Genomic DNA, 11,862 nt, shown 5'->3' with positions numbered 1-11,862 from the left:
TATGGCCATTTTCACTATATTAATCCTTCCTACCCAGGAGAGGGGATGTCTTTCCATTTTCTGATATCATCTTCAAAGTCTCTTTTCAGAGTGTTATAGTTTTCAGAGAAGAGGTCTTTGATTTCTTTTGTTAGGTTGATTCTGGATGCTATTGTGAAAAAAATTGTTTGCCCTATTTCTCTCTCAGTGAGTCTGTCATTTGTGTAGTGGAAAGCTACTGATTTTTGTGTGTTGACCTTATATCCAACTACTTTACTGAATTTGTTTATTAAGTCTAGAAGACTTTTGGTGGAGTTCTTTAGGGTCTTCTATATAGAGTATCATGTCATCTGCAAATAATGACAATTTAACTTCTTCATTTCCTATCTTTATTCCTTCTATTTCTTTCTCTTATCTAATTGCTGTGGCTAATGTTTCCAAAACTATATTGAACAGGACTCGTGTTAGTGGACATCCTTGTCTTGTTCCTGATTTTAGTGTGAAGGATTTCAGGTTTTGACCATTTAGTATGATATTGCCTGTTGGTTTTTCATAGACAGTTTTTATCAGATTGAGGTAGAGAATGTCTATTCCAATTTTTGTAAAGTTTTTATCATAAATGCATGTTGGATTTTGTCAAATGCTTTTTCTGCATCTATTGAGATGATAACGTGGTTTTTTTCCCTTGGCTCTATTGATATAGTGTATTACATTGATTTGCATATGTTGTACCATCCCTGTATCCCTGGGATGAATCCCATTTGCTCAGGGTGTATGATCTTCTGCATTATATTTGCCAGTATCTTAGTAAGGATTTTTGCATCTATGCTCATTAGTGAGATTGGCTGATAATTCTCTTTTTCGGTTGAGTCTTTCTCTGCTTTGGGGATCAAGGCAATGCTTGCTTCCAGGAATGAATTTGGGAGTATTGCTTCCCTTTCAATTGCATTGAAGAATTTAAACAGTAGTGGCAGTAGTTCCTCTCTAAATGTCTTGTAGAATTCAGCAGTGAAGCCATTATGACCTGGGCTCTTCTTAGTTGGTAAGTTTTGCATTACCTTTTCAATTTCATTAATTGATATCGCTTTTTTTAGAATTTTTAGGTCTTCTTCGTTCAACTTTGGTAATTCATACGTATCTAGGAATCTGTCCATTTCTTCTGTGTTTTCCATCTTACTAGCATATAGGTTCTGGAAGTAGGTGTTGATGATCCTCTGGATTTCTGCTGGGTCTGTTGTAATTTCTCCGTTTTCATTCCTAACTGCATGGATTTGGGCCTTTTCTTTCCTCTTTTGATAAGGTTGGCTAAGGATTTGTCAATTTTGTTTATTCTTTCAAAGAACCAACTCTTGGCTTCATTGATTTTTTTGTACCATTCTCTTAGTCTCCATTGAATTGATCTCTCCTCTGATCTTTATAATTTCCTCCCTGATATAAGCTTTGGGGTTGTCCTGCTCTTCTTTTTCTAGAAACTTGAGGTTCAGCATCAGGTTGTTTAATTAGGCTCCCTCTGTTTTCCTATTATGTGTATTCACTGCTATGAATTTCCCTCGTTAAGACTGCTTTCATTGTGTCCCATAGACACTGATATGTTGTATTGTCATTGTCATTTATTTGAAGGAACTGTCTGATTTCTTCTTTAATTTCCTCTGTGACCCATTGGTTATTCAGAAGTGTGCTGCTCAATTTCCATGTGTTTATGAAATTCTTGCAGTTTCTTTTGCTATTGATCTCCAATTTCATCACACGATGGTCTGATAACATACAGGGGATAACTTCAATTCCTTTGCACTTACTTAGACATGTTCTATGAGTGAGTATGTGGTCAACTTTGGAGAACAACCTGTGTGCAGCTGAGAAGAATGTGTATTCTGATTTTGTGGGGTGGAAGACTCTGTAAACATCTGTTAAGTTCATTTGTTCAAGAGTTCGATTGAGTTCTAGGATTTCATTACTTATTTTTTGTCTAGTTGATCTATCTATTTGTTACAATGGGGTATTGAGGTACCCCACTACTATTGTATTAGTGCATATATGACTTTTCATGTCCATTAGTATTTGTTTTATATAGTTGGACACACTAGTGTTTGGTGCATATATATTTATGATTGTTATCTCTTCCTGTTGGATTGTTCCCTTTACAAGGATGTAGTGTCCTTTTTTGTCTCCCTTAATCAGTGTTGGTTTGAAATCCACTTGATCTGCAAAGAGAATAGCTACTCCTGATTTTTTGGGGGTTCCTATCACATGGAGTATTGTTTTCCACCCTTTAACTTTCAGTCTATGAGTTTTGTGTTGAATTAAGTGTGTTTCTTGTATAGAGCATATTGCTGGGTCTTGCTTCTTGGCCTATTCTGCCAGTCTGTTTCTTTTAATTGGTGAATTGATACCATTAACATTGATTTTTATAACTGATACATATTGAGTTATCATTGTCATGACTTTTACTTTTTGTTGGATTCTCCCCCTTTACATTTAATTTCTTGTCATGTCCAATGGATTCATTCTGCTGGCTTCCTGGGGTTGTGATCCTCATTGTCTTTTCCTAGGATATTGTCTAAAATTTTTTGGAGTGCTGATTTGGTATTCATGAAGTTCCTAAGGTGCTCTTAGTCACAAAAGTATCTTATTTCTCCATCAATTTTGAAAGATAGTTTTGCTGGGTACATCAATCTGGGTTGCAGGCTGTTTTCCTTTAGGGTTTGCAATATGTCACTCCAAGCTCTTCTTGCCTTGAGGGTTTGCATTGTGAAATCTGCTATGATTGTGATGGGCTCTCCTTTGTATGTGATTTTTTTTTTTCTCTCACTGCTTGTAGAACTTTGTTCTTCTGTTGTGTTTCTGGAATCTTAACAATTATATGCCTGTGTGTAAATTTTTTTGGATCAAGGCTACTTGGAATCCTATATGCCTCACTTATCTGTATGTCAAGTTCTTTTCCCCTGCTTGGGAAGTTTTCTGCCATCACTTCTGTGAACAGTTTTTTTATGTCATCTGCACTTTCTCCTGTTTCTTCTCTGACTCCAATCAGTCTTATGTTATTTTTCTTTGCATTGTCTAGCAGCTGCTGGATTGATTTCTCATGGTCCCTTACAATTTTGAAGCAATTTTTCTTTTCCTGATCATTATTTGCAATCTTAACTTCTATATCTGAAATTCTGTCCTCACATCAGCTCATTCTGCTGGGTAGACTTTCAGTGGAATTTTTAATCTCCTGGAAATCTGTTTGCATCTGTTTTATGGATTCCATTTGTTTCCTATGTTGGGATTCCATCACGTTCCTCAGTTCCTCTCTAGGTTTATCAATCCTGTCTTGCACTGTGAGCACAATCTCTGCTTTTATCTGAGAAATTATTTCTGATTTCATTTTTTCCAGATCCTCTTTTGTTTCCAGTTCAGGGGGTCCAGGTGGTTGAGTATTAGAGTGTTTCATCTCATTTCCCTGTGGGGTTGCTGTTGGTGATCTGGAAGTCTGGTTTTGAGACTTATTTAAGTGTCTTTTCATTTTAGGGGAGGGGTACTGTTGGTGCCCGTGTGGCTCACCTCCTCTGTGTTGTGAGAGGTGGAATGGTGGCCCAGAGGTCCCTTTCTCTGGGCTGGGAGTGGTAGAATGTCAGGCTGGAGGCCCCTTCCTCTGTCCTGTGAATGTGGAATGGTGGCTGGGAGGCCCCTTCCTCTGCGCTGAGAGCATTGGTACCTATTGTTTACTTTTTATCACTTATTTAATTATAGGAATTTAATTTATGATGAAAGTATATTGGAGGGAACATGGTTATTTTTAGACTAGCTTTTCAAAATTTGGAAAAAATTATTTTAGATTATATCGCATCATTTTGAAAAAATGCAATATATAAGAAATGCAATATATAATGGAATACAGCATTATTAGTAACTAAAATGTTGAGCAAGAAATTTGTTGAGTTAATCTTAGGAATGCTTTGATTGTAATTTTTGTGTCTACTGAGTTAGCAAATTTATATTGTGGAATTCACAGATCTTAACTGTAAAACTGGATAGGTCTAGACAAATTTATATACTCATATAATCAGCAACCAGTCACAATTATCATTCCAGGAAGTTCTATAAAAAACTTTCTAGGAAAGCCTTATGCCCTATAGGCAACCATCTACTCTACCACCACAAATTAGTTTCACATAAGTGAGATTAAATAGTATGTATTCTTTTGTGTCTGGCTTCTTTTGATCAATGTTTCTGATATTCATCCCTCTTTCAATGTATCACTAACTCATTTTTAAATTGCTTATAGTACTTTATGGTGTGTCTATTTCACAATTTTTAAAATCCATTCTCCTTTTGATTATGTTAGATAAAAATTAGAGAAAGTCATTGCTTTGGACTAAGATCCAACAGACCAGGCTAAAAATCAAACTGGAGTCACCCAGGCAAAAGTGTAAAAACCCCATACTAAGATGTTATTAGACCTCCTGAGAATTCACAAAAGAATGATAACAGTCAAATTCCTCAAATAAGCTAGTTTCAATTGGCATGAATACAGTTTTTTCTGCTTACCAAAAAAGTAACCTGAAGTTATTTTTCAATTGTTCCGTCTCCCTGTCCCCATTTTACATGGAAAGTAATTTTGAAATAGCCAGTCCCCTTTTTGGTTGTTTATGGTTTATTCAGCTCCTTTCTGTCTATAAAGCTAACTATTCCTGCTCATTGAAACATTTATTCTATCTCAATGAATCTTTCAGATTCCAGAATTGAAAATAAGATAGGTAAATTGCAATTAAGATATGTAAACTACATTTGTTGTAATTTTGTTGACAATGGACATATAGATTCTTTGCCCTTTGAGGATACTGTGAATAAAACTGATGCAAATACTCTGTGTAAGGCTTTTGGTGGGCTTACGTATACATTTCTCTGGATAAACGGTAGGAGTTAAATGACTGAGGTTTCACTGGGAAATAAGTCTCCAAGTTCTTTATCATTTTACACTGTATCATTTTACACAAGGAATGTATGAGAGTTCTAGCTGCTTATCATTTCTAGCATTTGGTAGTATTTTTAATTTCAGCCATTCTGATAGGCACAGAGTAGTATACCTTAACTGCATTTTTCTAAAATAGTGATGCCGATTACATTTTCCTGTACTTACTAGCCATGAATATTCTTTGGTGGAGTGCTATTCAAATTATTGTTTAGATTGGGGTGTTTTATTTTTAAGTAGTAAGATTATTTATTTGGGTATGAGTTTTTTGTCAGATATATGTATTTTGAATATTTCTTTCCATGTGATTTGACATTTATTTTTTAATAATAAAAATTTTAAGCAGTTTGTAATTGTGATGAAATCCAATTTATCAATTTTTTTTCCTTTTAGGAGCAGTGCTTTTTTGCAACCTGTATAAAAAAATTTTCAAATTTGTTCTTTAGCTTTAAAAAATAAGAAAATGGAAAATAATTTATTTCAAGTATAAAAATATCAAATTCAGCAATTCACTTCAGGCACAAATGTCATACTCAAGAAAGTAATAATATCTCAGAGTTTGCACTATTTTTACAATTTAGGTACAAATATAAAGTAAAAATTGTCACAAAGGATAGATGAATTGAAGTAACTTTTACTCTTTACAACCACAGAACCACTACTGTTTATTTTGAATCTATTATTGAAGCAAAGGAATATGTAGTAACACATGAGTTATAGATATGAACCTGAATAAAGCTTGAAAGATTTGTAACCATGATAAATCCTAAATCTAAAATGTGACCTTTTTCTGTAAAGTGATAGTAAATACTTTAGATTTTTGTCTGTGGCAACACTCAGCTCACCTGCTGCAGTTTGAAGGCAGCAACAGGTAATACTTAAAACAAATGAGTATGATTATATTTTGTAATAATTTTGTGGACATAGAAATTTGAATTTTGTATTAATTTTCATGTGTTTTGAACTGTTCTGATTTTTTTCCACCATTTATGAATGTAAAAGCTATTCTCAGTTCATGGGTTGTACAAAAACAGGCAACTGGCAGAAATGGTCTCAGTGTCGCTAATTTGCTAACTTGTGACCTGGGGAAAGTTCAGTTTGTTAATATCCTCTCCCCTTTTGAATTCTAGTTCACTTCAGTTAGGTCTAGATTTCGGTACAACAGAGGTCTCTTATGAGATCCTTTGTTAGGTTCTAGTTTAAAGTCTAATCTATCTCCTGCTCTCAGTGAGATAGTTCTTAAGCTGTGGAACTGAGTTAAAGGTAAAGAGACTTTTGTACAAATCCTTACAACAAAAGGTACTTTACATTTCTGGGTTTCTGTATTCATTTTGCTTTTGGCTTCTCAATGTCTTAAATTACTTGTTAGCTCAGTTACATATATTGTCCAGCATCTGTTGCCATTTTCAGTATTATTCATATTTAGTAGGATTATCATTTTTCCATTCTGCTAGAAAAAGAAATCCGCTAATCACACTATTTACACTATTTAAAAGCATTATGTGGCCAACCTCTGAAGACTTTTCCAAATGGAAATTTATGCTATCAATTAATTTTAAGTGTCATTCAGATTTCTATACACCAATTATAAATTCTCTGTGCTTTCTTGAATGCTCTCGTATGATTAAAACAGACAACAAACAAAAATTCTGAATGATCAACATAACTTATATCTTCACGTTTTTAGATGGTCCAAAGCTGTTGTACTGTATAATTAAGAAGGTAGCTGTCAGCCAGGCATAGTAGCACACACCTGAAATCCTAGCATTTTGAGAGACTGAGGCAGGGGATTGCAAATTCAAGCTTATCCTAGACAACTTAGTGAGACCATCTCAAATTAAAAAAAAAATTAAAAGGAGGTGAGGATGTAGATCAGTGTGGAGGCTCTAGGTTCAATCTCCATTACTTAAAAAATCAGCTGTACTTTGTCCTTGATTTCTGGGAGATGGCCTCTAAATCTCTAAAATTTTTCCATAAGAGAGACTGCTACTTACAGTGGACTAAAGATATTGTATTATTTTTAAAAATTCTTGACATCTATTACTTGTGCATATCAATGGAATTTAGTGTGATATTTCCATGTATGTATTTTTCACTGATCAAATATACCCTGCTTTTTAATACCCCACACACCACATACTCTTCCCAATCTCTAAGGATCACTATACTACTTTCAGTTTGACATTTTTTAGCTTCCACATATGAAAGAGCTCATGTAGTACTTGTCTTTCTGTGTTTGCCTTATTTACTTAACATGATGATCTCTGTTCAATCTATTTTGCTGCAGATGACAGAATTTCATTCTTCTTTATGAATACTTCATTGTGCATAAAACCATGTATTCCTTTCACATTCATCTGTTGATGGGCAACTAGGCTGATTCTCTATACAGTATTAGCTATTGTGAATAGTGTTATAATAAACTTAGGTGTGCAGGTATCTCTTTGCTATGCTGATTTTATTTCCTTGGATTATATACCCAGAAGTAGAATATCTGGATCATAAATCTATTTTTATTTATTTATTTTTTGGTACCAGGGATCAAACTCAGTACCTTGCACTTGCAAGGCAGGCACAGTGCCACTGAGCCATAAATCTATTTTTAGATATTTGAGAACTATTCTCCACAGTGGCCATATTAATTTAAATTCCCACCAACAATGTATAAGAGTTCCCTTTATTGCCACATCAACACCACAATTTCTTAATATTTTTAATAAGTCATTCTAGTTGAGGTGAGATGTTATCTCATTGCAGTTTTGATCTGCATTTCCCCGACAGCTTATGATAATGATTGATATATTTGTCGGCCATTTATGTTTCTTCATTTGAGAAGTGTCCAGATCATTTTCCTATTTTATAATTGCATTTTTTCTGAGTTCCTTGTATATTCTGGCTATTGACCTTTTGGCAGTTGAATAGTTGGGAAATATTCTCTCCAACTGTGTATGCATTTTCTGTTAACTCTGTTCCTTTTCTGTGCAGTTTTTAAATTTGATGTTACCTCATTTGTCACTTTTTTAGCTTGTTTCCTGTTGAGGCCCTATCCAGAAAATCATTGTCTGTACCACTGTCTTGAATTATTTCCCCCATATTTTCTTCTCATAGCTTCAGTTTCAGGTCTTATATATAGGTCTTTGATTCATTTTGAGTTGATTTTTGTACAGAGTAAGAGATAAGGGTCAAATTGTAATCTGCATATGGATATCATTTTCCCAACACCATTTGTTGAAGAGGCTGTTCTTTCACCAATGAATTTTTTGATACCTTTGTTGAGGACCAGTTGGCTGTAGATATGTGGGCTTATTTTTGTCCTCTATTCAGTTCCATTGGTCTATGTGTCCCTTACGCCAATACAATACTGTTTGGGTTACTATGGCTCTGCACTATGTTTTGAAATCAGGTATTACACTTCCAGCTTTATTATTTTTTGCCCAAGTCTGTTTTGGCTATGAGGATCTTTTGTGCTTCCATATGAATTTTAGGATTGTGTTTCCTAGTTTTGTGAAAAATGTCATTGGTATTTTGCTAGGGATTACATTGAATCTGTAAACTACTTTTTGTAGTAAGGATATTTTATCAATATTCTTTCAATCCAACCAGGAATACAAGAAATTTTTACTTTTTTGTTTCTTCAAACTGTCATAGAAATTTTCATCGGGGAGGTCATTCACTTCCTTGGTTTGGTCATAAGTATTTTACTATTTGTAGCCAGTGTAAATGGGATTGCTTTCATGGTTTGCTCAGAAAAATTGTTGGCATATCAACAAGCTACTGAGTTTTGTATCCTGCTACTTTACCGAATTTATCAGTTCTAATAGTTTTTCTGGTGGAGACTTTAGGTTTCTACATATAGAATTGAATCATCTGCAAAGGGGGATAATTTCACTTCCTTTCCTATTTGCATATACCTTTTCTTATCCATGCCTAATCGCTCTAACTACTGCTAGTACTATATTAAACATAGAGAGACTAGACACTTTTCTTGTTCCTGATGGTAGAGGAAATACTTTCAACTTTACTTCATTCAACATGTTAGCTCTGACTTGTCATAGAGACCCTTCATGTTGAGGTATGATTTTATTATACCTAATTTGCTCTGGGCTTTTATCAGGAAGAGATACTGAATTTTGTCATATGCTTTTTCTGAATGTACTGAGATAATGAAGTGATTTTTATCATTCATTCTGTTAATGTGATGTATTATATTTATGGATTTGTGTGTGCCAAATTATCCCTGCACCCCTGGGATGAAACCAGCTTGTTCATGGTGAATGATCTTTTTGATATACTGTTGAATTCAATTTGCTAGTATTTTTGTTGAGAATTTTTGTACCTATGTTCATTAGAGGTATTGGTCTCTAATTTTTTTGGTTACATCATTTGAGAATCATTGGTGTTAGCTCCTCTTTAAGTTTTCTAAATACAGTTTATACTGTAATGTTTTGGGTTGGGGGGTTTAAAAGACCAACATGTGAGGGCTGGGATTTTAAGCCATAGAATATCAGCTGACCTCAAAGGGAACAGAAGGAGTATGGAGATTGCATCAGCTGCCTGGTCAATGATTCAACCATGCATATATATAATGAAACCTCATTAACACTGTAGACACCAAAATGCAGCTACGCTCCTCTGGTTAGTAAATGTCATGTATCAATGTTCTGAGAGATGGCACTTTCTGACTCCATGAGAACAAGATATGGAGTTTCACATTAGGGGCTCCCAGACCTCTTGATTCATTCTCATTTGCATTTTTTTCTAAAATATAACCATAATCATATTATAGTGCTCTTCGGAATTCTGTAAGTTGTTCCAGTTAATTACTGAAACAGAGGGGATTGTGGAGACTACTAAAATTTATTACTAGTTGGTTAGAAATGAGCATAACTCTGGAAATCTCTAGCCTTGCAGCTAGTGTTTGAAGGGAAGTCTTATAGAGAACTGCGTCAACTTGTGACATCGCTTATGACATAGCTTAACTTATGACATAGCTTACATTACAAAGGTTTTACCAAATCTAACGTTACTTGTAGTCATTTGTACCCTGAGCTACTTTCATACATCTCTACATTCATATGGGAGTTGTGTTCAATTTTTAAAGGGCAAACTAGAATTGTATAATGGAGAAAAAAAAGCACTGGAAGTATAGATCCTATTGGTTATTTCTGAATAAAAATCAGACTTACTTTTCATTCAACAAACTTTTTATTATGTATATTGTATAGGCACACTGCAGTTGTACAGATACTTATAAAACACAATTGTTTTCTCAAAGAGCTTACAGTGTAGACAAGACTCAAACCATCAGAATACAATTAATAAGTGCTATATAAAAGAAACACAACATTGGAAGGGATAACAATGCCAGATGAGTGGATGGGGTAGAAAAGCAGAAGCACAAACGTAGGAATATCAGGATTAAAGAATGAGAATTAAGCAGAGAACAGGAAAGAGGAAAGGGTAAAATGAGGCAAAGAAGACAGCAGTAGAGAGTGGAATGCTCCTAAAGACCTGATCTAAAGTTGACCAGCACACAGGAGAGCCAATATGTGTGGTTAGAGACATTGTGGCCAGAGCATAAAATGACATATATGCTGTGTCATACACCTATGTTTTATTTCTAATGTTGTAGGGAAGCACTGATGGATTTCAAGCAGAAGAATAAAACATTAACAATCTAAGGTGTGTTTCTGCAAAAAATATTTTGAGAACAGCAATTAGGATTAAATGGTAGATGAGACTGAAATGAGTTTTAGGAAATGAAGTGGTAATTCTTGAGGAAAATAGTAAGGCCTTAGAATTAGGACAGAAAAGCTAGGCGTGGTGGTGTGCACCTGTTATCTAGCACTTGGGAGGCTGAGGCAGGAGGACTGCTGAGAGTTCAAGGCCAGCCTGAACTAAATAGTGAGACTCTGTCTAGGAAAAACAAAAGAAACAAAAAAATTAGGACAGAAAGAAGGAAGTAGAATAAAGAGATGCTAAGAAGGTAAAATTGAATTGGATTTACTGAATTTGAGAGGGTAAGGATGAGGGAGATATTATTGGTTGAGGTGGTGCTTCTGTTCCCCAACAAGAAATCAGGGAAAAAAACATGTAAGGTAGGAAAGAACAGTTCAGTTTTGCACTGAACATATTGAGGTGTTATGGTCCATTAATGTATAGCAGACATACTGATGAATACAGAAGATGGCAGCTCAGGAAGGAAATTCCAAGTGAAAACACAAACCATGGCTGGGTTGTTCAAAGGAGTCAAAAGCTGTAGGAAGAGATCCAGTAGTAGAATGTCCCCTACTTTAAAAACATACAAATCATTGGAGACCATTACAAAATAGTTTCATTATAGTGTGAACAGAAATCAGATAAAATTGATTAAGCAAACAGCAGGAATGAAGAATGTGAAATGATCACTAAGCATATTTTAAAACTACTTGTGTGTGTGAAGAAGTAAAAGTGAAGTGTCTGGAAATGCCAGAAAGAGGAATGGTTATAGAGAAGATTGTTCTGACTGTATTTAAAATGTAGGCATTCTAACATGCTAAACAGAAAAATCGACTGGGGATGAGGATACTAGATGAAGCAAGGTGTCTGTGAAAATAGAACAGATTCAGAGAAGAAATTAGGAAAGGGTAAAGGGATCTGTGTTTAACAAGATGAGGTATAGGGGATTCTGACTGAAAAGCAAAACAATGGTGAGATAATACACTACAAACAATTAAGATTATAATTTCAAGACTGACTACTTAAAGGGATGATCTGACCCCATATGGGATAGGTCACTGCTCGTGCACAGTGCGACAGAGGAGCTCAACACAGCATCTTTGGCATCTTCGTCTGGGGTGACATCACCTTTTGAATGGTGGAATCAGCTGTTTCTCCAGGTTTAATGCCATCACATGGATGCACCAGTGGAATTGGCACCCAGACAGGGT

This window comes from Heterocephalus glaber, unplaced genomic scaffold (assembly GCF_053883595.1).
Source record: "Heterocephalus glaber isolate CG9 unplaced genomic scaffold, H.glaber_assembly_v1.0 deba00001442, whole genome shotgun sequence".
NCBI lineage: Eukaryota > Metazoa > Chordata > Mammalia > Rodentia > Bathyergidae > Heterocephalus > Heterocephalus glaber.
The sequence above is the reverse complement of the archived record's forward strand: the minus strand, read 5'-3'. Positions refer to the sequence as shown.